The 26,096-nt window shown below is 45.1% G+C and overlaps 1 protein-coding gene and 1 long non-coding RNA gene across 7 annotated transcripts in view; one reads left to right on the forward strand and one right to left on the reverse strand.

The window, feature by feature from the left end:
* Window positions 1-26,096, reverse strand: part of ERBB4 (erb-b2 receptor tyrosine kinase 4) — a 582,907-nt gene that overhangs the window by 305,407 nt on the left and 251,404 nt on the right. The window lies entirely within an intron of this gene.
* Window positions 19,236-22,681, forward strand: LOC137477448 (uncharacterized). Its single transcript, XR_011001004.1, has 3 exons — window positions 19,236-19,305; window positions 21,112-21,170; window positions 22,387-22,681. It is a non-coding gene; the product is annotated as an uncharacterized lncRNA (long non-coding RNA).

Raw genomic sequence — 26,096 nt, forward strand, 5'->3', positions numbered from 1 at the left:
GTAGGCTGATTCACAGGAATAACACGAAAGCTGCAGTAAGGCTCAAAGCTCAAAGAAATCCCAGTGGTTTATATGCTTACCTAAATCACCCTGGCCTTTTCTGCAGCAGCAGTTCTTCACAAGCAATCTTTGACAGATTTTTGGTACTCCTGGTACTTTTTACTATATCTGGTATTTTTGACAGGGGCAGATAATCCAAACAATCCCCCACTTCATCCTCTTGCTGTGTGCTGTATTTCTCTTGGATGCTACTTATTACCTGCACTGCAGTAGAGGCTGGGGACAACATTGACCCAAAGGGCAAGTCCCTCCCCTGGCCAAACTCCCAAGCCATGAGAAAACCATGAAATGCAGCAATGTCCTGTGAGCAGCAAACAGAGAGCTCAGGTATGAAGCTGAAAAGCATTATCAGCTGGGGAGAACGCATTCACACTTACTGTGCTGAGAGAATTCATCTGGCAGTGGTGAGTGCTCAAGGGAGTTGAAATTAAAGTCACATTGAAGTTTTCTGGGCTTTCATCAAGAGCTCTCCCACCAAAGAGGTGGGAGGCAGCATCTGAGGGACATCTGGGTGGAAGGGCTCATAGGTTACATGGCATAATAAAGTGAAAACTAATGGGAAGAGTGAGGTTAATTAAACATTTCTGAGCCTCTAAAAAAGGCTGAGGCTCCCCCTCTGCTGAGACAATGTTTTGGGACAGAGTGGACGGCATCTCTTCTGCTAACAAGCTGGTTTTCAGCCTTATGTAGCTTTCAAGTGAGTTAATTTTCCTAAAGCATTCAGCCATACAGCAGCACAGGCACCTTCTCACAAGGCGTGTTGTTCTAATAGATCAAAAGTCTATGTTTTCAAAATCTCATTAAATACATATTCAGCTGTCAGATGTTAGCACACATTACAAAAAGGAAATTGATGGTTGATTCTGAAAATCCAGCCTGATGTGCTGTCCCTGATTTACCCCAGCCCTTTCAGCACACTCTTTGGAGTGTGTGATCCATTACAGCGCGTTCGCCGTAATACCGAAACACAAAAACCCAGTGAGTCAAAGACAAAATGTCAGATCAAATTTTTCAGGCTTAACTCAGGATTTAATTGCATTTAGAGGTTTAAGTCAGACTATTACAACTGTCTTTAAGATAATCTCCTCATGTAGGAGGGAGTCCCACACCTGCATTTATCACTGGGTACAGCTGCAGTGAGACCAGACCTCTCTTTTCCCCATTTTCTACTGAATATTTCCTACTGAATATATCCCCATTTTCTACTTGCAGTTTAGCCTGCACTTCAGGAGTCACGGGCATTGCTTGTGTCAAGGCAAGGGGCTCACCTCTTGCTCAGATAGAGAAGCACATGGAATAACTGCTATGGGGATTTCTCAAAGAGAGGGCCGTGGAAATCACCACTACAGTCAAAGCTGAAGTTTACGGGAGCAAGACACTGAGAGCCCCTTTCTGCAGGATTTTGTGTGTCTAATTAAAAGTTAATGGTTAATATCAACACATTTGAGAGCTCAGCCCACATGAAACATGAGCTATGTGGCTGTGGGCTCTCCTTCACCAGAGGGGTATGTCTGAGAATATTAAAGCTGGTGGGCATCAAATGCTTCCCTGGGAGAGCAGTGTGCTGGATTTTTAAGCTAATGCCAAGCCGGTGGCTCCGTGCAAAGACTGCAGAGGGAAGTGAAATCAAATCTGCCACTGGAAAGAAGAAAGTGGAGGTGAAGGCACATGGAAAAGCAGCCTCCCTGGGACAGGGGGCTTGATTGCTGCTTGGCATGTCATACAGAAACCATCACCAACACCACAATGGCCAAAATGTTGAAATTATAAGCCAGGCACCCACCAATGTACCTCAGTGGGGTACCTGTCCATCCTAACCCTGAATCACTGTCATCACGGAATGGCTTGGGTTGGAGGGGACTTTAGATATCATCTACTTCCAGACCCCGCCATGGGCAGGGACACCTTCCACTATCCCAGGTTGCTCCAAGCCCCATCCAACCTGCCCTTGGACACTTCCAGGGATCTGTCAAAAAAAAAAAAAAAATCTCAAACCTCAAACTGATGAACCAAAACCACTACAGGCAGCCACAGCTTCTCTGGGTCAGTGCTTCATCACCCTCAAAGTCTCTCCAACCCCTGGACTGTTGGAACTGAAACACCACAGAGAAGAACTCCTTCTTCTGAAATATTTTTTCCTGTACTGATACTCAGGTGGGGCTTTTTGGACTGTGTCATCATGCAAATACTGAACAAACATTTTTAGACCCAAGACATAATTTTGTGCCTTTTTTCAAATTTAAGAATCAAAATTATCACAGCCAAGAAGAATCATCTTGCTTGTTAAAATCAATCTTTTTAAAAGAAAATACTGAGCCATGTTTGGCTGCTTGGATCAACTAGTTCAGCAAAAAGTGAAATTTCTTCTCTTGATCTTCAGATAGCCTTTGAATTAAATACTTGTTGCAGCAGGAGAAAGTTTGGGTTGTTTTTGTCATCAGATTTGAGATCAAGAAGAGATGAGATGATCTAGGATGAAAGGCAGAAATGCCAGATGAAGAACTGAAACCCACAGATTTAAAATAACTGCACAAAGGTGCTGGAAGTAAAGCATGGATAACTCCATGGTGCTGGGCTTGCTTCCAGCCCATGCATTCTCTCAGTACCTTGTGCTGAAGGCAAATAAACACCAGAGACAGAGGTTGGTAGTGCAGCGTGGGTTGGGATGGAGCCCACCACCCCAGTGTGGGGGATGCCCATCCCCAGTGCCTAATCCTAACTGGAGGCTGATGGTGTTTGGGGGGTTTCTAAATGCAGCCCTCCCTTGTCCTTTGGAAACTCACCCTGAGCAATGTTTCCAGTGCAAATCTCAGCCTCTTTTTGGAAACTTTTCTGTGCATCAGCCCTGAGGTAAGACACCCTTGGGTGTCCCAACAGACTCTCCTGCTCCACTCTGGGAGCCCCTTCTCACCCCTCTCCTGTGCCACACCTTGGCTGAATTAAGGCTCCTCTGTGTGATAATTCTGTGTTCCCACAGTCACTGTGACTGTGAATCCATAGCCACTTTCTCTGTGGCCCGGCTTTTACTCCTAAGTTATTTTCTTTTGGTGAATTTAAGCAAATTCAGCCTGGCTGCAGCAGGATGCTGCAGAAACAATTATGCAGACCTGATAACATCAGTGATAAAACATGCCCTGTCACATTTTCTGAGCCCAAATTTATAAAGGCAGTACAGCACAAATGGTATTTCATTGCTGAATGTTCTTTTTATGGAGAATACTCTCCATTTTGGGCAGGAGGGAGGGTGTGTTTCAAAGTTCATTTTTCAATTTACAAGCCCCCTACGTACTTTTCATCAGGATCACATCAGGAGCACCCTTGCATAATCAGACAGAAATGGGTTCAGCATAGGAAGAGCTCTGACAATCTGTGGGAAGTAGGCTAAAGTCTGTAATAGCTCTGAAAAACAAACTGAAATCAAGGTAAATCAACAAAAAACATAATGGAAAAGGTGCAGGTTAGAGATAATCAGCTATTTTTCCAGTGAAGCAATTTCACACTAAAGAAAGAAAGAAGGGAGTGCAAAACCCAACTTCCAGCCTCAATTCATGTGGGTTCAGCATCTTCACAGCTGGCAGAGATCTAAACTCTTCCTCAGTCTGGAAAAATGTTGGCTCAGGTCTCCAGCCCAACAGAGGCAGCTCCAGCAGCAGGCAGGGACTCTGGGAGGGCTGAACTGGGGTGCTCCAGATAAAGCTCAGTGCTGGGCATTAATGACTCTGAAACACCTTGTAAAGATGCTTTCCATCCTTTGGTTTTTATCAGTACCACAAACCTGTTGCTCTGGAATAACTACCAAAAATTACCTTGTAAGACACCCAGCCACTGACATTTTTCCTGTGTCTGTGCCATTACCAATTTGGTAATGTTGGTAAATTCAGTGGTGATGCCTAAGGTGCTTCAAATTGCAGTTGGGGTATCAGAAAAAAAAAATGCCCACACTTATTTCTTGTAAAATCCCACTAGAAGAGAAAACAGCATGTCTAAGAGCCCACTCATTCAAATTTAACTAAAGAAGTTATTAAACAGCTTCACAGCATCCAAATACTCTTAACTTATAAGCAAACAAACATTATAGAATTAACAAAGAGGTGCCAATCTAATTAAAATAAATCCACAGATATCTCTAAACACCAAGGGAGCCTGATTAGAAGCTGTTTATAGTGGCTGCTTAAGCAAATTATGAAGGAGTAATAATTCTGATGTTGTCACTTGCCAGAAAGATTTTTTCTCACCTCCAAAACATTCCTTCAGCTTCAATTTATTTAAAGCTCACACTTTAAAGTGAACCACATATTTTGTGCCCTAATTCCTTATGTACAGGGGTCGAGAAAATTGAGAATTATGGAAGTGAGTGATTCTTGTGTGCTGCCACACACTTGGGAGCATCCTCACATGCTCATGAGGCTGCACAAAGGGCTTCTCTTGGTAGAGAAAGGAGCCTTTTGGGGTGCACTGCTCCTCTGCCACCCACCTGCAATGCCAGACACCCAAGGAATGAGCTGCAAGGAAAGAAAATCCTGTGGCTGCTCCAGTTGGATGCTAATTATTCCCAGGAAAATGCCCAGAGAGATATAAAAAGCAAATGGGAATCTACCTCCCAAGACACAATGCTCTGATCCACTCCTGTAACTGGTATTTACAGGAAAGGCTGTGGCTGAGCAAGGGCAGAACCTGAGCACATCTGGTTCACTGGGAACAAAGGACACATCACTCCCTAAATAAGGAGGGTTTTTTTTCCCCAGCTTCTTTCTAGGCGTTTCAAGAATGCTGTTTGAGATTTTAAGGCAGGCACCCACCAGTGTACCTCAGTGGGGATGTACCTGTCCATCCCCAAAGGGAGAGAAGACAACAGTTCAAAAAACACACAGATCTGAGAGAAGAATGAAACTGGGAGGGAGAACACTTTCAGAAAGAAAAACTGGTTTCTAACAGGACAACCAGTCCATGCTGGCTGCTCTGTTAACTGAAGAAGAAAATTTTGAGTCCCAGGCAAACTTTTAGGCACCTTGAAGATAGCAAATCATGAAAACTACTCAAGTAAAGTGACAGTGCTTCACTTGGGGTGCAGGTGTTTGTCCCGTTGCATGACCTGTGTATTCTATGAGTAGTCTGAAGACAGATTTTATAAAAAAAAAACCCTTGGCAAAAGCACCAAAGTGGGTAAAAACTGAAACGGGAGACAGAGGTTGTGCCAGCCACTCCTCAGAACCAAGAAACTCTTAAAAAAGGTGGGGATCAAAACACAGCAGCCCCTGGACTGTCTGGTCTGGACTGCCTGGAAATGTCACAGGGCCAAGCTGTTCCATGGGACCTTCTGGGGCTGTGACAGCCACAAGATCACTCAGAAGCCAGGTACCCTTCCTGCTGACACCCTATAGTCTAAAAAGTCAAAGGGAGGAGATGGCAGAGCTTCTCCAGCACCTGGACCCCCTCTCACCCCTGTAATTATGTATTTGTGTCTGAACTGTTTTATTTCTTCTTAGCCACAGGACCAGCACCCCCCAGAGATGTCCATCTCCACTCTGCCTCCTCCTCCTCCTCCCTCCGCCAAGCCCAAAGGTTGCAGGAGCAGAACGTGCAACCTCAGGCTCTGCAAGGACATCTGCAGCCCCCAACAAATCCCTCCCTGCTGCTCTTTCAGGCTCCGAGTGGGAAAAAAGCACAGTCTAGAGGCTCAATCTGCGGGTGCCACCCCTCCCCTGCCAGTGGCACAGCTGCTGAAGAGCATTTGTTTTTAGAAAGGGTTTTTTCGGTATCCAATTCACAAAGCTTTGCTTTTTCCTTTTTCCTTTTTTTTTCCCTAATGTGTAAAGTGCTTTGTGAATGGGCCAACTAAAATTATTTATAATGAGCTAATTTCCATAAAATTGGGCTAATTAATTTCCATGCTGCATGATGAAAATTGCTAACATTGGATTTTTACTGACAATCAAGGTCCTGCAGGCAGTTTCACACCCATCTGACTGGAAGCAGGTCCAGGTTGGATCCTTAGCAAGTGTAAATCAGCAGATATCTAATAAAACAAGCAGAGCAGCGTGCTCATTACACAGGAAAAAATATTTTGGGCCACTTCACAGTTTATATGGGGGTAACAGTGTGTTATCTTTAATTAAGTGCATACATAAATGAAGAGGCACAACACTAAGTTACTTCTTCAGGTTACTGAAAGCCAAGCAAGGACTCAGCTCCAGTGAAATACTTTTTTCCCCCCAGTAGAATTAGGGAAGATATCAGGCTTGGTACAGCAGTGAACTGGGAAGCATCAGGAGGGGTAGCTCAAAGGGAAAAGGAAAAATAACCTCACAGGAGTGCTTCAGTGCCCTGAGGGCTCACAAACAGCCAAGGGAATTGTGCACTCCTAATGGATTTGCATATGAAGATTGCCACTAAAGGGATTAATATTACCCTTTTAAAAGGCATTTCACACAGTATTAGTGGACACAGGTCCAGCTATGGCTAATCCTGCTGGGAACAGCTGACTTGGCAAAACAAAACTATCAAATGGGGTTTCTCAGGTACAATTAAAGACAGCATTTTGCAGGCCTCAGGAGCAGGAAAGTGTCCCTTGTAGCAACTTTGTGTTGTGAGCTACACTTTGATAATATTTCCCAAATCATGTTAAGCTTTAAGTACTTAAGTCCAACACACCACCAAAGGCAACTACTGTTGCCATCTAGAAAAGTATGATTTGAGTTGTACCATGGGCTTCTTGGACTCCTAAGAAAAATTCCATTGATACTCTCATATTATTGTGACTGAACTCTTCCCTCAGAGCTCAGAGGCCTGAGTTTGTGACTGTCACACCCTGTGTAATGTCAACATTCACACCTCCAGCCTCTCTGGTAACAGAAACCATCTTTCCTAGAGAGAAAAATCTTTCAGGCTAACACTCTGGATCCCCTTGTTTGCTGTACTACAGAACACCTACACAAAGCAAAATTAAATAACTTGTTTTTTTCATATCTAAATGCTGCTAAATGACACTGTCTCGAGCTAATTTTGCCTCAGGCTTATTAACACAAATTGAATTTAGTGCTAATCAGATACCATGTTGGTATGCAGTATGGAAATGTGTGATTTGCACTGACTGCTGTAAAATACAGTAATTGTATTTGTGCAAGACATGGATCTTGTAAAAGACCCCACAATTACTAGTAGTTACACATCAGCTGTAACTCATTGGGTACTGCCTGAGCAATTTATCTGTTCTTGGCCTCAGGCCTACATTCTCAAATGATTACATAAATTAGGGGCAGATGTCTCAGCTTTTGAATATATCCTGTGCCTTCTCACCTTTAACACATGTGCTGAAGGCTGAGACCTCTCTTTCAGCAGATCCCACCATACATGGAGTTACTCTTGTTATTGATATAAATGCCAACTCTTTTTTGCAAAGAGCAACCCTTTTCAAGAGGACCAGAGCTGCCCAGTGCATTGTGATACATACACTTAATACACTGCATTTATAGTATTTTTAATAGCAGTTAGTTAAACACTCAGCTTCCAAGTATTCACAGCATCCCCACCACAAGGAAATGCAACTCCATGACTCCCACAATTTTGACATCCAAGATTTATCTTCATCTCTGTCAATGAATGAAAACTCTTTAAGAGTTCATTCAAAGGCTTCATTTCTATGCTGTGGATGTGTTCCCTTATTAGTCCATCACATGCTAGCACAACTGCAGTGAATATATATCTAGCTAAACACTGATATATGTCAAGCTAATATCTCTTTCTCCTTTCATTTCCCCTCTTGCCCTTATAAAGACACTTCATTCTAGTGAGATATTAATTATGATTTTTCTTTTCCTGGATGTGGCTGCATTTGTCTTGTGCGTCTGTTTACTGCTTCATAACAGCTCATGAAAAGACAGCAAATTACTCTCCACTCCCAGGAAATCTGAATGGATGACTTGCAAGAAAAGAAGATGAATTAAAAAGGTGCATGGTGCTGGGGAGGAGGACATGAGCATTAGGCCATGGTGATGCTGGATGACATGTTCCAAAGGGGCAAGGGGACATGGGGCAGGCCCATGGCTACCTACAGAGAAGAGAGGCAGCACTTCCCAGCACTGTGTCTGACCCAGGGCTTAATTCCCTTTGGCAAATGTAAACCAAGCACTTCTGAGCAGGGCAGCCCCGGCCATAACCCCAGATCTAAGTGCATTAGAACAGAATGCGAAATATCAGGAGGATTAAAGGGCAAGTGAGTACCAGAGGGATGCTGCAACACATGCTGTAGGCAGTCCAGAACCACGTGGGACATGGAGGTTACAACTAGCAAGGATAAAGTAAAATAAAGAAGACCACAATAAAAGGGTGACCACTGAAACAGAGAGGAAAAATGATAAAAAATATTTCCAAGACTAATTGGTGGAGAGGAGGTGGATTGCAAAATCCTGTTCAGCCCGACTTCAAACATAACCAACAATGAAAAGGTGCAAAAGCCACCAAATTAAACCTGGTAAATTTATCTAAAACATTAATTCCAAGGCCCAGGTAGCTATGGCTCTTGCCAGTCTAAGGTATCATTGAATTCAGGCATTTAGGAAAGGATTCCAGCCAGGATCCCAAAGAGAAGAGAGGAGCAGAGTATTCTCAGGTATAAAAGCAAATCTTTTAAAGGTGTAAATACAAGACCCAGGTCTGGGGCACTGAGCTATGCCTGTGATCAGGGCCAAGAAGGAGCTTTGTCTGGGGGGAAGGAATCAGTGCCTGCATGGCACACCTTTGACTTCCTCTGGAGAACCACCTTTGACTTCCTCTGCTTATCCTGCTGCTTCCTGCAACCATCTCTTCTACTTTCATTCCCACATTTCAATTGCTAGGTTTGGCCCAAAACCAGAAATGGAGAGGTAAAGAAGCTGAATGAGTATTTTAAACCAGCAAGTTCAGCCCTCCATAAAGAATCCTATCAAGCCTGAGGAGCCACTGTGGGTGGACAAACAGGATCACTCGTACTGGCTGTGCCATGGCAGCTTCACCCTGGTAGGATTGTGGAACCCCCAGGCAAAGAGGAGATCCTCAAGCTGAGCTGAGCAGTGCCAGTTCTTGAGGGGCTCCATTTGGATCAGATTCCCTCGAGCTGCACACACAGTGCTGAGCAAGTCCTGAGCTATTTGCACAGTGTCAGCTGCAATCCAGCAGGAGATACTCTCCATGCATCCATCATTGCCACACCATCAGACTGAGCTCTCCTGTTTCACTGAGAGGAGCTTTTCCTGAGTGCTATTGATATTACACTCTGAAGTCTAAACAGACAGACTTGTTAAGAGAGAACACATCTTCCATGCCTGTGACAGAGGTGCTCACGGAAATACAATTAAATCTTTTCAAGATAGAGAAATGTGCTTTTTACCAGGGAACAAACTTCCCCAGCTTCTAACAGCAAAGGGCCGACCAAATTTAATATATCATTCTGCTCAATAAAAGGTTTTTCTTCTGCAGAACATGGCAAATTCAATCTAGAAAAATATTAAAGTGTATTAAAATGTGGGGTGTTTTTGATCCCATAACTTTATTCCATTTTGCCTACAGTTGGTTGCATACGACGTATGTCATTATAACTGTATTTTAAGGCTATTTTTTTCCATAGATATTCAAAATCCCTAGGTGTCTGTTTTTCATTCATTTTGAAGAGTAACTGAAGCTGTACTCAGGCAGACAGGGTTAGCTGCACTGAAAGACAGCCTACTGCTAATCCATGACCTTAGTAACACTGTTCTTAAACAATAATGAATCGAGGTCCTAAACTATGGCATTCCATAGATGAGGATATAAGAGTTTTATATATTTACATATACATTTAATCACATTTCTTTACTTCACTCCTGAGGCAGAGTCAGCTTAATGCACACACATATCCCAGGCATGGCCACTGGAGCCACAAGGGCTCCAGCTCCTCTCTCTCACCCCCCTCCAAAACCCTCAGCCACTGTCTGCAGGATGTACTTAGGTTGCTCAGGATCAAGGTGGAGGGAGGTGCTCTTGCTGGCCTTACAGCATGTAATCCCCCTTATGAATTTAACAACCTCCACCCTGAAATTCCCCTCGCCTTTATGATCACGTGGCTGCTCCAAAGCATCTGCTCTCTGATACCTGGGCATCTTTCTTTAACCTAGAACTCAGCTCACCCTTATCTAACTCTGTCCTTTTAGCCATCATACTTCTTTTTGCTCTTTTGGGTTTATTCCTTCCCTACCAGAAATCCAATTTCCTTTCAGCCCTCTTTCACTGCACTTCACTGATTTCAGCTCATGATCCTGAGGGCTCTGCACTGGCTGCCTTTGCAGCCAAGCTCCTTGCAGCTCACCTCATCCAAATCCCATTTTCTTACACTGATCCCACCTTTCTGTTACCATACAGTAGCTGTTTCCACCCCTTTCACCAGAAGAACAACATCCTCCTTCCTGCTGCATGACATGATTTACCTTAAAGTAACATTTTAACATTCAATTTGAGTCTAACTGAGCAAATTCTCTGAGCACTTAGGCTGGGTATAGAACTACACATTGCACCCAGAGCGCCTGCAACGGGATGCAACACTTAAATAAACTGCAGCAAGGCATCAAACTGACCTGCAAATCAGCACATCACTAAATGAACTCACCAACCCAGTCCCACCGTTGCCCGAATTTCATCCCAAATTATGCTGTTGGCAATACAATCAGCTGCGAGATGGTTTGATTTTCAAAAGAAAACTGTGTAGAGGTGAAGGAGGGAAGTTCAGCCAGAAATGAAAAAGTACTGCCACCAGTATCATTAGCTCTCCAGGGAGGCGTGCAGAGTGCAGGCTGGTAAAAGGCAGCGGTGCTGAGATGTCCTGATGGACCAAGGACAGGAAACAAACCCACCCTGGGCTAGTGCCACGCTTTAGGTGTAGGCTTGGCTGGGAGATCCCTGACAAAAATTACTGATTCTGACAAAATCTGCCCACCAAGATGGGAATAAGATCTTACAGACCAGTACAGGCATATATGGAAGTATATGCTCATGGTTAAGTGCATCCACATGTTTACAGCATTGGTCTAGCAACTTCAACCACTCCTTAACATTACTTAAGTAATTTAAACATGACTTAAATAATGTTTATGTTGCAAGTACTTGCTGCCCAAGATACAAGGGCTTCCTTATCAGCTTTGTACAAAGCTGAAAACAACCTGGTCTGCTTCACCAGCAAATGAAAAATCAAACCCAGATGTATCACCCCCTCTCAAGAACTGTTCCTTGATCCTGAGCAGGTTTTTCCTACAGCCTAAGTCAAATTGCACAGGTGGGATAGACCTCACATCTCTCTTTGGAAAACTGATCAATATGAAAACCCTGATTAGTCCTTAAGTGGTTTCCCCCAGTGATGCTGTTGGCTGCAGGCAACAGCCCAGGGGCAGCCCAGCACCTTCCCCACAGCAGACCTGACTGGGGGACACATTGCATTTGACCCAAATAAGCAGAAGCCCCAGCTTGGGAGCTGTGAAAGCCAGGCCAGTGCTGCTTCCCCACAGAGATTGAGGGGTGGGCACAGGAGCAGCACAAGTGCAGGGCAGTGTTTGTGCCCAGGCAGGGATGCCCTTGGCACCCCACAGTCATGTGGGCAGACAGGAGAAACCCATCTCAATTTCAGGTGGACGTTTTGTTCCAGGACTTCTCCTGTGCATCAGTTCTGCCCGTGCTGAGTAAGTGCCTTTGACCACAGGTCAATTTGCAGCAGCATCTGCTGCCCTTTAGTGCAGGACACCCGTCTGCACCCTGACTGCCTCTGCAGCAAGGAGGGTCCAGCATTGTTCTGGGTTATAAGACATGGTTTGGGGGTATTCTATTTCCCATCTGTCAGAGGTGGGGCAGTTCTCTCCTGTTCATGGGGCAGTTTTCTTTATCTCTCCCACAACCAATCCTCCCTCCAGGAGATCTCTTCTGTTCATGGGCCAGTGAGTGTCCCTGCATGGCTGAGAAAATTTCATCATCCCATGGGGAGAGGCTCTGCCCAGGGGGAGGAGCCAAGCATTCCTACCTGGATACAGTCTGACCTTGGAACACCACAGCAGCCTTTGCCCACTGCATTCCCAGAAGAGCAGCTTTCTTCTCCACTGCATTCCCAGAGGAAGACCAGGCCCATCTCCACCAGCCCTGGAGCTTCAGAGGAAAACTCCACCCTTGTCCAGGATCCCTGCTCCAGCAGAAGCACAGCTGGCACTGCAGGAGGGCTGCAGCCACCATGGAATGGGACTGCCAGCAACACCCTGACCCACAGGGTAGCAGGGCCTATTCTGACCCTGTCAGTGGTTCTTCTTGTTTGTTTGTACTATTGCGTTTGTATTTTTAATTTTCCTAACAAACAACTGCTATTTCTACTCCCATATCTTTGCCCGAGAGCCTCTTGATTTCAAAAATTATAATAATTTGGAGGGAGGGGATTTACATTTTTCCATTTCAAGGAAGACTTCTGACTTCCTTAGCAGACACCTGTCTTTTCAGACCAAGACAAGCATAAACAGCTTAAAATAACTATTGCCAGGCTGTTGGCCTGTTTGGCTGCAAGCACCCCCACAGCTCCCCCCACTCAACAAAAGACGTCCAAGGAAATAAGAAAATAACAGTATCAATACTGAGTATCACCTCCCGCAGCAAGTGCGGGGAGCTGGGGAGCAGGGAAGGCATGTCCTTCAATATTTAACTTCTTCACTCTTTGTTCTCCATCTCAAGTTGAACAATACGTTAATTACCTGATGAAGCACTATAATTACTCTAACAGCTCTGCTCTTAGTTATAATTACTGCATCAACACTTTCTTTTTCATATGCTTCAATCTATACCTATTACATTGTCATGATGAAGACACATTAACATTATAATACCGTATAATTAGCTGATGAGCAATTAAATTATTCCACTGCTCTTGTTCCTCTTTGCCAAGAGGTTGCTTTCCAAGCACTATTGTCTTCTTTTTCTCTGGTCTGCTTCAGAGGTTGGGGTTTTGTTTGCTCCATTTTAAAAAAAGGACCTCATATGCTTTATTCAAACAGATTTCATTTAAAATTCTGAGAGAGCATGGTAGTTAAGGTCCTAGGAGAAGTTAATTTGTTTAAAATATTTCAAACTTCTCTTCCCTCAAGTTCAAACTGAGTTTGTTTTCCAAAAGCTAACAAGAATAGGGAAGTATTAGAGGATTTTTTGTGTAAAAAATAAATGCATTATTAATTACTCCTTCAAAACACTTCATAGCCACAGTACAAGATCTTGCTAATAGGGAGGAAATGGCTAAACACCTCAAAATCAGTTTTATCCTCATACTTATTCATTTTATATCTCAGTGAAAAAATCATAAGCATTTTTGCACTTTTTTCTTTAACAGCTTAAAGGACAGCATAGACAATATGCTCACTGTGAGTATTTGAGAAGTCTGACTCAATCCAGATAGCAGCACCAGGAAATTCTCACAGCATTTAGGAAACCTAACAAACACTGCACAGTACACAATAATGTTGTGTTAGACGTCAGCATTTATCTTGATTATTAGTCGGTCTTGCAGGACTCATTTGCTTTGTCCTCTTGCCTGATTTTTGTTGCTGAAAATTGTCTATTTGATTTCCAATCAGTTCAAACAACTCGTATTACCGTACAGCATTTCCCCTCTCTCTCCTGGCTGAAATCCTTTTAATGTAGTTGTGAGATGTCTCTGGCCCTGTGCTGGTGGGAATACCAGACACTACAGTTTTGGATGGCACTGGTTTCCATTCTGGGGTTGTTACTTCCTTTCAGCCACACCCTCCTGCCATGGCTGCTGCTCTTCAGTCAACACTTTGCAATCGAGTAGTTTTGATTTAGTAAGACAGAAATATCAGCAAAGCACCTCCGTACAAACAGAGCACAGCAGAGCCTGCTGCTGCCATCTGACCAGAAGTCTATCCCAAAACAACACTGACTTTCTACATCAACCTCCCTTACTCAGGATTTTGGTTTTTTCTCTCTTAGCTCCAAAAACCTTTTATTTCCATTTGAAGATAAAGACTAGTGCTTAAAACCAAACCCATCATTTGATATGTTGATTAAATTACTCAATTTCAGATCTACCCACTGAGTCTTCTCATTGCCATCTAGCACAGCAAAGCCAAATTTCTCAACTTCAGGCTCAAGCTGTTACTTGGTCAAAATTTGTCATTTCCCATAGGCACCTGCCCTTGAAGCATTCATGGCTGTGCCTACCTTCATCTCTACCCAAGAAAACCTTGAAAGACCTGACTAAATTTGTCCCAGTGAGGATTACTAAAAATGTATGGCATCTGAATAAACGTCCAGAGGATGGAAGGTTGGCATAAAGGAATTTGCTTTGACTCTTTGCTGAAGGCTCCCTGTCTCTGCAACACCTGCACCCACCTCACTAATAATGCCCTTGTTGGTGTTTGGCATCTGTCCCCTAAAGCCTGGCTTAGTCCTGCCCCCCCATCTCTTCACCCCACAATGCAGGGACAGATTTCCACGTGAGCAATCTGCTCCCAGGAAGGGTTTGAGTTCACTCCCCTCCTGCTTGCATTAGTCCTAACACTTCTGAGTGGAGTGTGAGGGTCGGAAAGCTTTGTCAGATGGAAAAGCACCAGGAAAACCAGTGTTTATCCTCTTTGATGCTAGTGCTGCTTCCCACGGTGCTCAGGATGAACTAAGTTAATCCTGGACAGAGGGACAAACTGCTCAGCTCCTGCAGCCATTCAAAGCTGAGATCAGACCTGGATGTTCATTTTCATCTACTGGCAACTCTCCTGCATTTAAGTTATTTTAAAATTACATAGATCAAAGATGTGTTATTTGTTTTATCACCCTCTTATTTTCCATGAAAGCTCCTATTTGTTTTCCACAAGCTTCTTTGCAGAGATACTGCGAAAGCACAGGACAGTGCTGGACGACCACAAACTGCTGAAAAGAAGCAGGTGGGGCTGATGCCTTCCCATCCTCTGATCTGTCCCATGCCCCATCCCTGCACATGCAGGTCGCTCCATCTATGCCAGTCCCAAAGAAGCCACAGGCTCGTGCTGCCATCTGGGCACCTGGAAGCTGCCTCGTGCATGAACAAGAGGAAGGAGGAGCATCACCGCAGTGCTTTGTCTTTATGGGTATCTCTATCTGCTGGAGCCAGCACAGGAAGTTGAACATCTTGGCAGCGTGATGCTGTTTTGGGCCTTTTTTTGGCAGGGCTCTTCCCAAAAAAAGCCATTTGGCAGATGTGGCACACAAACAGAGCCAGCCAGCTCATTTGCTCAGCCTCGATCCTTACACTTCCTCCAAGGACTTCACACGAGCCACAAACGTGGCTCAGGCAGGCTTTAGAACCACAATTCCACTTCTAGCAGAGCTCCCAGAGACACTGTCCTGGCACAGGAGCTGGCATAGGTAGATCTGAACACCAGGGCACCCAGTGCCTTCATGCAAAGGACTCCCCACTAACTGCCTCCAGAGGAATTATGGAAGGGTTTGGGTTGAAAGGAACCTTTAAAGCTCATCTCATCTCACTCCCTGCCCTGGGCAGGGACACCTTTCACTAGACCAGGTTGCTCCAAGCCCCATCCAACCTGGCCTTGGACACCTGCAGGGATGGCAGCTCAGTTTTTGAAAGATTTCCAGTCTCCTCCTGCAGTGATCATCACCCCAGCAACGCTGGGGTTCTGCTCTCCCAAATGGTCACGGATGTGGCTTTTCTTACAGCATTGGCCAACTCCAGAAGAAGATTTAAGGGCACATCCCAGTGCCTGCTGGGGTCACCACCCAGGGAGGAAGAGCTGAACTTTACACTCCATTTTTGGAAGAAGGGTCAGCATTGGGCTTTTGCAGCAATGCTGGCCCGATCTGACCTCTCTCTCCCCCACTCCCCAAAATGCCTTTTTCAGCACTCACAGATTTTCTGCTTTAAAAAGCATCCCATCGTTTTTACCCATGCCATTTATTTCCCAATGTTGTTTCAAACTGTTTGCACATGGCCCCTGGTATCTCAGCGGGTGAGCACTTTACAAATAAAGTGATGAGGGGGGTTAAAAGAATGAGACTTGATAATTCACACTAGGAGCAGCCAGATGTCTTATTGCCTTGGAAAGAATCAAAAAGGAGAAAACAGATCATCCTCACGTGGGTTTTGATGTACACAGAACACTTAAAAAATAAAAGCAAAATGACATAGCAGATGCAAAAGCTGAAAAGCTTAACACAAGTGAGATGAAAACCAAGTATGCAAAGAAATGATGGAACAAGTGTTTACTCATGCTCTTCTCCTTCACTGGTACCCACACTTAGTAAGGGTTTGGTAGCCTAAACCTCTCTTCAAGCAAACAGCTCTTGCATACTTTTTTTACTAAAACAAGATAGATTTTTTCTAGTTCCTAATGAAAAACAGAGTTTGCACACTTAGCAGTGTGGTTTACAGGAACAGGGTATGGGAAAGGCAAATCCTGCCTTGGTGCACTTTGCTGATGCTCCTGCATTACTGTAAAAGCTGAGTTTAAAGCTTGTATTTGCAAAGAAAAAGCAAAACAAAAAGCCACCAGCTGGATGACACAGTGCTGCTCCTACAAAATAACACGTGGCCATACTATGGAGCCTAAAATAAAATTATCACATGTGGTATCAAGTCCAATCCAGAGCAGGAAGGGAGCTGCAGAGCCTGTCTCTCCCACACCATAGTAGGATGAGGATACAGCAGGCACCCATGGAGGAGCTCTGGGCTCCAAGGAGGGGAACCAGAGGGTCCTTTGTGTTTTTATGTGACCCTCCAACACTGAACAGACCCGGAACAGCAAGAATTCTCCTCTTAATATCACCTAATTCAGAACGATTTGATAAAACAAGCCAAATTATTCAAAAGCACCATTCATCACTTTCCAGCCTCAGCAGAGCTGCCATTTGGGTTCACCACACAAAGCCTGAGATTCCAGGCTCCCAGCCCCGCTGGCAGACTGGGAGAACTGTGGCCCCACAGGACTTTGGAGGACCGGATGGAAAATGCCCCTCTCCAAAGCCCCCATGGCCAAGGCAGGGCAGGCTGCAGAGCTGGCCATGACCCCTCCACGCATCCCTGGGTGCTGAGGAAAAGTACGCTGCCATCTCCCTTGGGAATCAAGCTAAAGGCTTTGCAGAAAAAGATCTTTTCCTTCACAGAAACTGTGAAATTCCACAGAATTTCCACATCTAAGCGAGCGGGGTTTAGCTGTAAGGCATGGAAGGGGAAAGAGCCGTGCACAAATCTCAGCACTGTAAACGTGATCGCCTTCTACAAACCATGTGGCGCCTAGAATTAAGCCTAAACCTAGTTCTGTCTCAGAATCAATAAATAAAATCATAAAATAATCCTGGTAGTGAACAAATTCGAACTTGTAGGGAAAGTTAAAAAGTGACTTTAATATCTAAAGGTGCTCTTTTTCCCTTTTTTTCCACTCTCTCTTAATCAAGAAGAAAGACATTCACTGAGAATCTGAGTTAATGCTCCTTGAAGCCAATTTTCCACTGAATTTCACAAAGCTGTGGATTTTGCTCCTGGTGAACTTGGTGGTAGTTTCAAGGATGATCTCTTCAAATACACAGGTTGCAGGATTAAATACACCTCTGTATTTACTTAACCCTTTGACACAACACTTAGGAAAAACTTGGGCACAGACTGTCAACACTCTGTGCCCAAGTTTTTCCTAAGTGTTGTGCAGCACAGGGTCTCTGTTCCCTCTGAAATCATACTGAAGGCTGTGTTTGTGGGATGCCAGCACCAAGGAAACCAGCTGCTTAGAACATAAACCTTGCACAGCATCAGTCAAGCTCAGCTCAACTGTACCGGCAGCATATAGAGCCTTCAGCACCTAAAGGTATTTACTGAAATTCCAGAAATCATTCCATTTGGACAGAATTTGTGTGCCCAGTATTAGGGTAGTGGTTGTGAAACATCCAAACAAAATCAGGATATGCATTTTTTGTAGTTCTAGAAAGTATTTAGATTGCATGGACTTAACATGGCTAGTTTTGGGACTGATGTTGTTAGACACCTAATAAAATTAGGTGTCTAATAAAATAAAATTAGGAAAATAAAATTAGAAAAAAACAATGAAGAAAAATTCTTGTGAGTCATACTAAAAGAATCCTGATAAAATAGTAAACTTTTGGCATTTTGGGGGTTTCAGCCTGGATGCAATATCTGCACCTGCTCTGCTTCACCTGCATTAGCTGGCAATTACATCAGATGTGAAAACTGGCAAAATGGAATGCATCCTTGTGCTAATTCTTCCTGCTTTTATGTCCAGGCTATGACTCCTTCCTTTAGCTGGAAGGACTGTAGCTGCTAATTGGGTTTTTGGTCATGCCACCATTTCTTTCACATGGGCCACTGTCACGCCAGAAAGTGCCATGGCAGACCCATTCCAAGATTAAACAAGTTACAGTTTTCAAGGATGACATGTACATATTCATATGGTCTGTCCTGAGACAAAAAACCAGAAGTCATGTTGAAATGGCTTTTACCTCTTATTGTAAAGCTGTAACTGAGGAGTAAAGTAAGTTAAACTGCCAACAGTGACCCTGTTTACTTCTTCGTGCACAACTCCTTCCAATAACCAACACGGGAAATGGGGGGGATTCCTCACTCCTGCCATGCCAAGGGAATGTTGTTCACAGCACATCGACATCTCTATAGTCCTATTAAGCAGAAATCTCATTATTTACAGAAAAGAAAAAAAAAAAAAAAAAACCAAACAGGAAAAAAAAACCTCGACCATGTTGACAGTCACCCCCAGCACAGCTTCTGTCAGATCAAGGCCTCACCAGCATGGCAGACATTGCTGTTCTCTGAGGCGAAGGAATGCACGGCCCTCTCAGTCTGTGAGGCTGCACAGGGCTGGAGAAAGAGGCAGTTCTTTCCATCCCCACCATTCAGTGCATGGCAGCACGCCTTGGCCAACACCAGAGCTTCCAGCTCCTGCTGCAGGGCCCACAGGAGGCCTGGAGACAATAAATGCTACAACCAGTGGGGACAAACGCTGCCCCTCCTCTGGGATAAACGGGAAAAGCAACTGGGCCAGTGACTGCAGCGTGGCAGATGCCACGGGAACAAAAGGCCTGGCCACGTCCTGGGTGTGTGGGGGGACAGGTGTGGGAATTCAAAGACCCCAGAGAAACAGGGGAAGGGGCAGAAACACAAGAGCCCCCATCACAGGAGAAAGCCAGGCCTCGTGCAGGGCCAGCACGGCTGGGCTGAGCAGTGACTGCTGGGTGCAGCTTGGAAGAGTAACTAAAGCAATTACCTCCTCTGATTTCTTAAATGCCTCCTGCCTTCAGAGGAAAAGGGCTCTGGGCAGTGACAGATGGTCCCTTGCGAGTCTTGCCGCGTTGGCTGGAGACGTTGGACGTGTCCAGGCAGCCCGTCTGTGCCTCAGCCCTGCAGCAGCAGCGTGGGCAGAAGGTGACAGATCCACACTCCCAGCCCAGACATGGCCCAGGCTGCCAACAGAGCTGGGCTTGCTCTGAAACACCAAACACTGCCCTGGGCCCCATGGCCAAGCTTTGGTGGCGATGGGGCTATGGGGGTGGCTTCCGTGAGAAGCCGCTGGAAGCTGCCTTCATGTCTGGCAGAGCGAGTCCCTGGTGGCTCCAAAGATGGATCTGCTGCTGGCCAAAACTGGGCCAGTTACAAGTGGTGGTGATGCCTCAGGGATAATTAAATTAAGAAGAAAAAAGAAAAGGTTATGGCACAGTTGTAATTGTGGCCAGAGAAGAGTGGAGTGAGACCATGTGAGAAGAACAACTCTGCAGACACCAAGGTCAGTGGAGAAGGAGGGGCAGGAGGTGCTCCAGGGGCCAGAGCTGAGATTCCTCTGCAGGCCATGGTGAAGCAGCTGTAGCACAGCAGTCCCTGGGGATCCAGGGGGATGCAGAGATCCATGAACAGTCCCTGGGGATCCAGGGGGATGCAGAGATCCATGAACAGTCCCTGGGGATCCAGGGGAATGCAGAGATCCATGAACAGTCCCTAGGGATCCAGAGGGATGCAGAGATCCATGAACAGCCCCTGGGGATCCAGAGGGATGCAGAGATCCATGAACAGTCCCTGGGGATCCAGGGGAATGCAGAGATCCATGAACAGTCCCTGGGGATCCAGAGGGATGCAGAGATCCATGAACAGCCCCTGGGGATCCAGAGGGATGCAGAGATCCATGAACAGTCCCTGAGGATCCAGGGGAATGCAGAGATCCATGAACAGTCCCTAGGGATCCAGAGGGATGCAGAGATCCATGAACAGCCCCTGGGGATCCAGAGAGATGCAGAGATCCATGAACAGCCCCTGGGGATCCATGGGGATGCAGAGATCCATGAACAGCCCCTGGGGATCCAGAGAGATGCAGAGATCCACTCCCAGCCCCTGAGGATCCACGGGGATGCAGAGATCCATCCCCAGCCCCTGAGGATTCACAGGGATGCAGAGATCCACCCCCAGCCCCTGGGAATCCATGGGGATGCAGAGATCCATCCCCAGCCCCTGGGGATCCAGGGGGATGCAGAGATCCACCCCCAGCCCCTGGGGATCCAGGGGGATGCAGAGATCCAGCTCCTGGGGATCCAGGGGGATGCAGAGATCCACCCCAGCCCCTGGGGATCCAGGGGGATGCAGAGATCCATCCCCAGCCCCTGGGGATCCAGGGGGATGCAGAGATCCATCCCCAGCCCCTGGAGATCCAGGGGGATGCAGAGATCCACCCCAGCCCCTGGAGATCCAGGGGGATGCAGAGATCCATCCCCAGCCCCTGGGGATCCAGGGGGATGCAGAGATCCACCCCAGCCCCTGGGGATCCAGGGGGATGCAGAGATCCACCCCAGCCTGTGGAGGAGCTCCACACCAGAGCAGGGGGTTGCCTGAGATGAGGCTGTGACCCTGTGGCAGACCTATGGGGAGAGGAGCCCACTCTGCAGTAGCCTGTCCTTGAAGGACTGCATCCCATGGGAGAATGACACATGATGCAGCAGTCAAAAGAGAATTGTTGACCATGGGATGGATTAGTCTTGGAGAAATTCACAGAGAACTGTCTCCTGCGGGAGGAACCCCATGGCGAAGCAGGGGAACAACTCCTCTCCCTGAGCAGTGGGAGAAAGCACAGGTAATAAACTGACCATAACCCCCATTCCTATCTCCCTGCACCACTGGGGTAGGAGGTAGAGCTGGAATGAGGGAGGAGTGGGGGAAAGGTGTTTTTAATGCTTTATTTTACTTCTCATTATCCCGCTCTTTGTTAGTAAAAAATTCAATTCATATCTCTAACTCAAGTGTGCTTGCCCTGTGATGTTATTTGGTGGGAGATCTCTCCCAATCCTTATCTCAACCTAGGAACTCTTCGTTCTGTTTTGTCCTGTTCACCTGCAGAGGGGACTGAGAGAGTGCCTCTGGTGGGTGCCTGGAGTCCAGACAGGGTCACCCCATTACAGTCACCCACACAAGAGCAGCTACATCCTGAGCCCGAGGGGCCTCTGCTCAGGGGACAGGCAGCTGGAGGTGGGCAGGTTTTAACCCACACAAACAAGTGTACCTGGGAAATAAGCATTGAAAATGCCTGTCTTCAAAATCCACCTCTTTTCTTGGACACTAGTACTGCTAGACAGTAGTCTGGGCAATGGAAGATCAGGAAGGGCAGCAAGATGAGGATTCACTGCAGTGTGAAATTGGCATTGTCCAGGCACAGAAGAAAACAGAGGTCCAGAGAGGAAAAGTAACTGTGCTGCAGGAATTGCATTGCACCATGCTGCAGACTTGGGAGGGAAACGAGAACAGCGGGGTTACCTTTTTCTGCCATGGCCAGGCTTGAATTCCTACCCAGAGCTCCTGCAGCAAGAGTGTGTGGACTCCCAGAGGTGCACACACAGGACAAGACTTACTTTCAACCTGGAAGCCTCTGGGCAATGTTTTAAGCAAAAGGTTCCACTTAATAAAACCAGGCACTTGGCACCTCTTTGAATCTGTCTGGTCACACCCCAACCCAGGTGCCCTAATCAGCATTCCTCCTGACAAGTTTATACTCTAATTGATAGAATTAGACTAAATCCTATTGTGGCAAAAGATAGTATAATTTCAATTCCCCCTATTTAAACAATTGATAGCTCTCATACAGAAAGTACAGCACTTGAGGTAGGCAAATTATTTTTAATTCCCTACTTTTCTACTGTGTCAAGTATTTTCTTGTGGATAAGCAGACTCCCCCACCTATTCTAGTCTGTAACCCTTCTTTCATTCATCATCATCAATCTGAAATGAGGCCCTTGAATATGCTATTACTCAACACAGCATCTTTGTTTATGCCTGTTTATGCTTTTAACCCCCAGCTATCTGCAGAACAGCCTTCAAGGAGAACACACCAGCACACACCTGTGATTGTGAATGCAGCAGCAGAAAACAAAGAGAGAACTGACAGTGCCCTATATAACAAGGCAAGAGGAAGAATCGTATTTCTCCCCTTTAATTCTTTCTAAAGAATCCTATTTAAAGCACTATTTCCCTGAGAAACACAGCAGAAATGTTGCCTCTGCCACCAGTGTGGGGCTTCTAATAAAAGTGATGCTCGTGCTTTCCAGGGACAAAGAGCTCTGCAAGCAAAACTTTGCTTTGGCTCTCAGCTCACCCATACTGTGAGAAGAGTAACAAAATTTGCACAAACTGGGACAACCAGGTAAGAAATAAGTAATATTGAGAAATGGCAGGCCAGAAAACATGTCTCTCAAGGAACATTGGAAAAAATGCTTAGCTGTACACCCTGAACACTCAAATTTTATACAAAGGGATATGTAAAAAAACTGCCCCAGATTTCAATTTTCCTCCTCAGTCAGCCACTTGTAGTCTTTCCTATAGTGCGAAGTAGGTGGTTTTCATATCATGCATGCTAATAACAATGCTAAAAAATCTACCCAGCACTTCTCACTGAATTAACTTCTACAGCTTTTTCTTGCATTTCAACATCATTTACCACAGTGTTAGTGCTGCTGTGTTCATACAGGGTAATGTGAAAAGACTTGGATGGAAAAAAGTGGTTTTATATTTTGGCCCCTCAGAGACCAAAAGAAAACAAAATCAGTTTTCAGTTTGCAAAGACACAAAATCCTTAGGATTTTTTTTTTTTTCTGAGGGAGAGATTTGCTGAGATGGGTGATCCTAGAGGGATGGGACAGAAGCTGCTATCCCGCAGGATTCACATGTATATACTCTACAAAGAGGCAAATACTCCCATTTTCAAGCAAACCATTGCTGTACATAGCCCAAGCACGCATGGCTGTGGTCACAGATCTGTGGCATCAATCACAGTATATGCTCTAAGCCTTCCCAAAGTTATACACCACATTTAGATTTAGTAGGAAAGACTGGCAATTGTCAGAAAATGTTCATTTTCACTCTACTCACTGAAACAGCAATGTCTTTTCTCAAAGGTATAGAGAAAAAATAATTGAAGTCAGAAGGACAAAGGTGACCTGGCTTTGGCCACAGCAAAGACCACCAAACCAGAGTTCTGGAGCAGAGGAAACACACAGTGATTTTCTTGCCTCCCTGATTGTTATCAGCCCTGGTTTTAGGGGTTGTGTATGCTAAGCATGCACTACCTACACACACAGCATTTCCATCCTACTTCTCTAATTGGTGTAATCATGCATTTCATTATTAAGGTAATTTCTAATGTCACACATTGCATTAACCAAGTCCTTCCATTTATTTTCTTCCCCACTTTTCTCAGCTAATAAAGGAGAGCAAGGAAGAAGAGGAAAGACACTCCCCATGTTCAACACTGTTAAAACTTAACCAAGCTCTGTGCAGGTTTTTGAAGTTCACCCTTCCCAGAATTAGGGCAGCTTCATTTCATTTTTACTGCTGCTGCAGACTAGAAACAATTTCTCTAGAGGTGGGTTTATAGGGCATTGGGACACTGTTTTCCAGGTGGACAGATGTAAATAGGTGGCTGGGAAATGCCTGCATCCTCCCCAGCTCCCTGAAGCCCTGCTAGCTGGAGTCCCTGCCCAGAGCCCATCTGAGATGGATGAGTGACTCAGCTGTCACTCAGCATCAAGGAAGGGGATCCTAAGCCACAGGACTGATATTTCCCAGCTTGTAAATCCACTAGAAATATCTCCCTCACCCTTCCTCTCCTCACCAGCTCCACAGCTTGCTTTGTTTTAAATGCATTTGCTTGCTTTATTTACTTGCTTTATTTGCTGTCAGCTGCTACTAGCCTGCTTCTAGCAGGACCTGAAATGAGCAGAGGACATTGTCCTGCTGGCTCAGTTCAATTAATCATTTCAACTGATGGCTGCTTAATTTAGTTGGCAAAACATCAGCAACTACGCTGCTAATCCAGACAAAACCAAACCCCTAGGGCACAGGATCAAGGCAGAGTGTGGGGGAGGAAGGTGGGGGGCTATAATGAAATCTGGAATCAGATCCACTCTGGAATTGCTCCTGAAGCCCTTCCACACCCTTGGTAAGGGCCTCAAGTACCACAGGCACATGCTGTAAAGGCAGGAGCAGGGGCAGAGCAGCAGAAGAGGACAAGACAAGCACTTGTGAGCTCCCAGCCCAAATCCCTGCAGCAGCCCAGAAGCTCTCTGAGTCTCTGGGAGTCTGGGTAACTGTGCTTTAGCTGAGCTTTTTGTGGTGGCTTTTCACAAACAGGATGGGACTGCTGGGGTACATTCCTTGAGCTTCACTGCAGCATCAGCCTCATTACATGGCTGAGACAATTGAAAGATGGCAACAGCTCACATACAGCCAACAGCAGCCAAAGATTTCTTTGTTACAGAGCATTTTAAAAACTTTCTAGCCAACAGCACATTGCTAAAGCTCACAGACAGTTGTTCTAGCCAGTCACTGAAAGCACACGTACACCTGCTTCACACAATGCTGGCTTGTCTGCTCTCTATTATTCACAATACTCCAGTATTAAGCTTAAAACCTTCTAATATCTTGCTAAGCATATTTTTCTGCAGTCTTAAAGTATTTTAGCCTAAAACTCAAGCTATTGTTTCACGTCCTTGCTTGCTGTACCATTGAAACTTCTTCTACTTTCAGACTTTGCAGCGCTAAGTTCACTGCTCTCTCTGTTTCTAAGCCCTGTTTTCACAGCTCCCTGAAAGTCTTCTCACCTTTACTATGTTTCCCACACTTTTTGTGTGGTGCTGACAGCCAGGCACGAAAGAAAGCTGGAAAACAGCAACGTGCTCTTTTGTAATCTTGCTGTCTCGCTTGGGACACTTCACTCTCAGTGATAAGACCAGATCAGCGGTGATGGCATTCATAACTGAGAGCTAACACCCACTGTCTGGCTTTCAGGAGCTTCCTTGGGCTGGCTGCTCAGTTTCCTAATACCTTTAAAGACCTCATATGGGGATTTTTGAAGGAATTTTGAATGAGTAAGAGACAGGACTTCTGAGTTTTTTATATTATGTGATTTATTTTCTTATTTTCTACATAGACAGGAAGGGCGAGTTTGGTTTACATCTGTATCATATGGTTTAAAATGTTACAAGCTTCTTAGTTATAAGACCTTCTTAGTTATAATCCTTTTTAAGGATTTATTGATTAATAAAACACTGTTAATAATGTTAACACTGTCAAGATGTTTATGTTAATTATGTTTTTGATTCAATCCTTAAATATTTAATCTTATGGATTTATATGATAGTGTAAGCTTTTTTAGTCAATCATGTTAAGATATACAAACCTGTAGTACTGTATTCTAAACTTCTTGTTCACCTTTGTAATTACTTTTATTTTTTCTATATTTTAAACTATAAACTTTCCTCTTCTTAACTTAACATGTCTCTGCTTTAAACTATAAATCCACATTCCTGCTTCTAGTACCTAAGTTTGAAAGCCTTTTCCAAGGGCTCAGATCAAATCCTATGTTTGATTCTAAGCTTTGGCTTACAGGCCCAAAGTTCTGAGAATTCCCTGCATCTCAAATTCCCACAACCTCAGACCCATTTAAACTAAAGACACTATTTTAAGGAATTTGATGCTAAACATGGTTGTGCCATCAATAGGAGCCTGCCTG

Source organism: Anomalospiza imberbis, chromosome 7 (assembly GCF_031753505.1).
Source record: "Anomalospiza imberbis isolate Cuckoo-Finch-1a 21T00152 chromosome 7, ASM3175350v1, whole genome shotgun sequence".
Taxonomy (NCBI): domain Eukaryota; kingdom Metazoa; phylum Chordata; class Aves; order Passeriformes; family Viduidae; genus Anomalospiza; species Anomalospiza imberbis.